We start from the raw sequence: 6000 nt of genomic DNA, 5'->3' as shown, positions 1-6000 counted from the left end.
GAAAGTTATAGTTAAAATAATCTCTTCGTTAAAGTAATAAACATATTTGAATTAATGATTGCAAATAAAAGTAAATTTATCAATTAAATTGTAGATTTCATTTCACTCCTTCTTTTTATCCATACAAAATAGTGATAATTCAATAAAAATTATTCAATTTTATTCATAAAAGTATGCAATCATTTCATCAATATTTTGTTTTGACGTTCTCACGTTAAACTATCGTCCGTAAACCGACTTTACAGACAACCAATTTTTTTTGTAAACGGAACAGAGATATTCCTGCAAAAAAAACACATATATTTTTTAATGTGTACATTTACATACGTAAAAACCAACTGTATCACTACAAAATGGTGTTCGCAGTAATACTGGGTTCATTTATGCTTTGTGTTGACCCCGATTTGCTTTCTAATTGCATTCAAAAATACGCAAAAAAAATTCTTTGAATCGTAGCATGTGAAATTTTAGTTTAAACGGAGTTTAAATTTTAGTAGGGGTTTTAACAATTGTATGTAAAAAAAATTAATTGGGGTATGCTGTGTCGGAGACACGGCCGCAAGTTTTTAGCGTAAATACGTCGTGAAAATATGAATTTAAAATAATTAGGGAGGTATCGATGTCCATGGGCTTATCACTATAACTAGTTTTATTATGAGTAATACCTGTGCACGTACTAGGCCAGGGGAAAGCCGTCATCTTAGTTTTCTTCCTCTCCCCCTGCAGTGTCTGGTACGTTCGGCACGGGTAAATGGCACCATTTGGAATTGTCACAAGCTGTTCCTTCTTCTAATCGTCGCTTCTTTCAATTCCGATTGAATAAGTTCGTTATTTGCTTCGATACTGTAACTGTGTTCGCACCACTCTTCCAAATTTCGTCTCACAGTTGTTTTATATCGTAAACTTCTTCAAAACCTTTTTTCTACACAAAATTAATTTTATTTGATTCAGATTGGCTTTAACGCTTGTGTCAAGACATCTGCTCTGAAATGTAGAAGAGCCAACTAGAATCAAACGTTGGAGCAACTGTCCTTATACTCTAAGTGTCCTTATAAACTTACAAAAAAAATTATAATAGAGCATGCGTAAACCCTAACCCTATATATAAACAGGATGAGTCTGTATTTTACAGACAAACTACGTCAGAAAGTTTATCACGACAAAATAAGTTAAAAACATCTACATATACGACTTACAGTTAAAAGTGCTTCCCAACGGTGGTATACGTCTTATCACGGTTTTTATTAACTCGCTTTCTTGTCGGTTTGTTGTTTGTCTGTTGTGTACAAATTTTGCAATCTATTTTAAACTACTTTCCCGATGAGTTAGACACTTGAAACTTTAAACATAGCTCAGAACTGGAAGACAATGCAATACTTAACTTTTACTCGCTTTCTTGTCTGCATGTTTGTTTTTTCGGTAAAAATTTTGCAACATATTTTAAACTAACTTTCCGATGAGCAAGAGATAGCTTAGATCACAGCCAGAACTGGATGTCAAACAAACAGACAATAAATAATATATGTATATATAACTACATTTTTCTTGTTTTTAATGGCATGTCGGAATAAAACTGTAAATTTGTATTTAAAAAACATGCAGACAGAGCGAGAGTAATGCTTCGCTCGACTTATAACATAGAGCAAGGACTTGTGAATGGTTCAACTGAAGTTGTTTGACCTTTATTCCGTCGTGATCATATGTACGATAGCGACATTATATATGTTTGCATTGACTTTGGGAGAGATGGCATTCATCTGATCAATCCAAAATCAATATAGCTTCCTGCACTCTGAAACTATGGAACAATCGAGCGAACTAATACTGTACTGGGCCTGCAGAGTCCATAAATTGCAAGGATATACAGTGGGTCATGCTGTTTTATACCTCGGATCTGCACTGTTTCCACAAATTTTTTGGACTATGTATATTTGGTTAAGAATCTGTGCGGGGTTATAAATCTCTATGGGACTAGGAGAAATTATTTTATACTTTCTGTCGGTTTTAAAAGCGTGGTAAATTAAAAAATATATATATATTAATAAAGATTTAATGTCAATATTAGGGAGGGTATTTAAGATAGAACGCCGAGTGTCTGGATTATGTTCAATTAGACGAATTTATACAAGCACCGCGAATTTTGTTGCTGTAGAAAATTATTTGATTGCAATAACTGAGTAGTAAAACACCACAAAATTGTGGAAAATAAAGTGTTAGCCCTTATCATACCACTGTTCGTCTATACTGCGATACGTTTTCCGACTGATTCCCTACACGGAATTATCTTTTCTGTCTATGAGTTTAACAATTGATAGAGACCGGAAAAATTCGCGAATTCATTTCGCGACAGGCTAAAATACAAATAGTTATACCTCAGTGCTGCCTCTGCTATTGGCTCACAACTCACCTGGATGACTCTGGGCCAATGAGAAACGCCCGACCAAAGCTTTATCGAATCACAGGCTGCTACGTTGGGACGTCTCACAAGACAGCAGCCAATGAGTGGGTGGCATTTGACCGAGTGTACGTAGAACTACGGAGTTCATCCTAGAGGTCATTGAATCCGCGAATTTTTCCTGTCCCTAACAATTGACATGGGCTATTTTTGTGCTTGCTTTCTGTGTGTTCATGTATTCATTGTTCATTCTTGTGGTTTTATTTTTTTCTATTACATCCAGTGAAATCCAGCAGTAGCGTGCGAGAAAAGTTTACCGTTTTGAGAATGCAAAGCAATGTTTTGTCTCGAAACAAAATGCCAGAATTCTCTAAAAACATCTGGTGACGAGTCTTCGTCGGAAAGGAAAGAAAGAAAAAAAAATATATTCCGAAGTGTCGGATGGAAGGTGTGAGATAAAAAGCGGCAGACGTGAGAAATGCAGAGAGACGACGGAAACTGTCGAAGTTTCCTCCCCCTGTGGACTCGACAGTGCTGAAATTTTTTTTTTCCCCGGAGAAATCGCATTTTGTTTCCGATCCCTGCCCGAGATAGCTTTCCGAGCCTCTTCACCCCTCCGCACCAAAGGAAAACCTTCAGGAGCGCGCGGCCTCCGTGTGGGATGGACGATCACGAAGAATGACGAACAGGGGAGTGGACGAGGGAAGGGGGGGGAACATCGATGGGGTGAAGAGAAAGGGGCTGAGGGTTCGGGGAAAAAGGAGATTCGCGTCCGGACACACACGGACGACCCGGACACCTCCGCAGTTGTGATGACCACCGCGGTGTGCCGTGGGAGGCGATCAGTCTTCCTCCGTCTCTCTCTCTCTCTCTCTCTCTCTATCTCCCCCCTCCCCCCCCCCCTCCAATCCCGTCGATAAGTCGGGACGTCTCCGCGAGAGTCCGATATCCATCCCAGATCCTTCTTCTCGTCCGCCTTCCTTTTTCCCCACCAATTCCCCCCGTGAGATGTCCCTTGGCGCGAGCGTTACATCACCCGGCGCATATGTCTCGACGTCCGAGGACACGTGGCCAAACGTATGTCCTTTATTTTTTTTTATGGTTAACGTCGTAGCCTTCGGTGTACGGCATTTCGTGAATGCGACGGTAACCGAGGAACGGAAATGTGTAACAACTGTGGCAGATTTTGCGAACCGAAGTTCACGAAGCCAAAGGGAAAAATTCGCAAGCATTAACTGTTTCGTGAATTTTTAACAAGATTTGGCAGTATTGTGACGTGCCTCCGTCAGACGTCCCGCATACGCCTATACACATAACAATAAATAACCTATAACATTGGGAAGTGGTACTGTAGCTCGATAGTAGGCATGGTACTCGAGATCAAGTCTTCTCCCTATACAGGAAGTGTAGGGTATAATTTATGTACTGAAAAGAGACGTGATTAGTTCATTCAAGCACAGAGTTTATTCACTAGGATAAAAAAAAAATTAAACAAATATTTGATTAACAAATTAATAATAAATCATTTAACAAAGGAATTAACGAATAATTAAATACATTAAATACACATTAAAGTTAAGTCAGCCGGCAAACAATTATCGCTACAACAACATGGCCGTCGCCGCAGCTCCGCTGAGGAACAGTACACTTCCCAGTTACCACTACATACATGCTTATAACCAGACGTCGATTTTTCCCAAAACCAAATAATAAATAAAAGGGATGGAATAATACTACATTATTACTTAAAAGATTAAGACGAAGATCGTCCAAGAAATGGTCGTGGCGAACGAGCCATGGCCAACCACTTACCCTCTGACTTGAGGCGAAGAAAAAGTTGTTTCAAACCGACGTGGACCCGGCTTCCAGAGAGGTCCCCAGGCAAAAAGCCACGGCCCCTCCCTGGAAGGAGGTTTTAACTACAAAACTGGGCCACTCCGAAAAAAAAAAAAAAAAAAAAAAAAAAAAAAAAAAAACACGAACACCGGGGAAAACTTAGCCACTGGGGGAACTGGCTGTCCCCCTTCCCACAAGGAAAAATGAAAAACAACTGAAGTCTGCAGTTCCTTCTGCGCAGGCGCGAGCGAGTTTCCCCCTCTCCTTCTTGCGCTGCTCGATTGTTTGTTTCAGTCTACGTTTCCAAAGTCGGACGCCAGATGGCAACACTAATCAGGACAGAGTCCTCGAAACGAGTACACAAAAGCCTCGCGTGGCAGAACAAACAAAATCGACGTTACACAGCGGGTTTTTCTGGAACGGTGTGTTGCAACCTCTCAGCGGGCCCTGGCCAGCGACCCGCGAGAATTAGCTAATCACGCAGCCTCGCAAAAGCCCGCGGTGCCTGTAAACTAATGTCGTAGCAACCTATATTCCAATACCCGCGTGTCGAAATTAACCGGCCGAGCCTGGAAACGTGCACGTACACCAACACGTAAACCTAACGAGATACAAAAGTAAAATAAAATTTAAGAAAAAAAAGTAATTAAATTTCCATACCGCGACAGTATTTTCAAAAATAAATTCCTTTGGAATTTTTTTACAAGTCGTTTACACTATTAGTTTGTAATTTCGGTCTGTAAATTGAATCATTTGTCTAGTAGATGTATCTGCTCCCGAAGCGAATTCTAGCGGCGGCTGCGGAAACTAAGTGTGATTCGCGTCCAGAAATGTAGTTGAAAACACAACTTGCGTGTAGAGTATGTATCACGCTCAGCTTTATTTTAAAGAATTCTGCGTTAAATTTCGTGTCCGAGTTTCGTGTTAAAAGTATATTTGCAACATGAACACATAATTTTGCTCGTTACCGAGGTTAGATGTTACGCATCTGTGGTGAGTACTGAAAGACTCGCTCATAATATTTTTTTTTTTCGTCTAGTCCATCAAGCTCACAATTCTTGTGCATGGGGAATGTGAGAAGACGACGTGACCCACAGATTATTAGTCTGCATGAAGGAACTGGTATTTTTATTACTATTCAATTTATTTTTAGTTATTTCAAATTAATGTGAACAGTTATTTTAATTTGGTCTTTTATTAATTGTTCACTATTGTTTTAAGAATTGGTGTTTGTTTGGTTACATTGATTTGTTATTTTATTTTCTTCTGATTAAATGTAAGTAAAGTCAGTCAGCAATTTTACTTCGTCACAGATGCATTTGGTGAGAGTAGTTTTCGCGAATGAAACGGAAGTCGGCGTGGAACGGAAATGTGTAACCACAGTGCTGTCACCTGTGGCGGGTGGCGCGAACCAAAGCCAAACTGAATCTTTGTAGTGCTAACTGTTTAATTAATTTTAAGAAGATGTGCAGTATTTTAATAATATTCCATTTTGAAAATCAATTCCAATGCCATGGTTGAGTAATTTTTCAATTTTTTTTTTTTTCGTTTTTATCTGAGACCTTTCATTTTACAGTATAGCATTTCGCTCTGAAAATGAAAAAAAAAACACGATATTTAACGTGGCTGCTCCGGCAAGGAATTCAAACGGCGGGTGCGGAAGCTGCGTGTTTCTTTGCGTCCATAAATGTATTTTTAGACACAATTTGTTTGTATATTCATCACGCTCGGGATTATTTTAAAGAATGCTACGTTAAATTTCGTGTCCG

Source organism: Bacillus rossius, chromosome 16 (assembly GCF_032445375.1).
Source record: "Bacillus rossius redtenbacheri isolate Brsri chromosome 16, Brsri_v3, whole genome shotgun sequence".
In the NCBI taxonomy this organism is placed as follows: domain Eukaryota; kingdom Metazoa; phylum Arthropoda; class Insecta; order Phasmatodea; family Bacillidae; genus Bacillus; species Bacillus rossius.
This window is presented reverse-complemented; position numbering follows the sequence as displayed.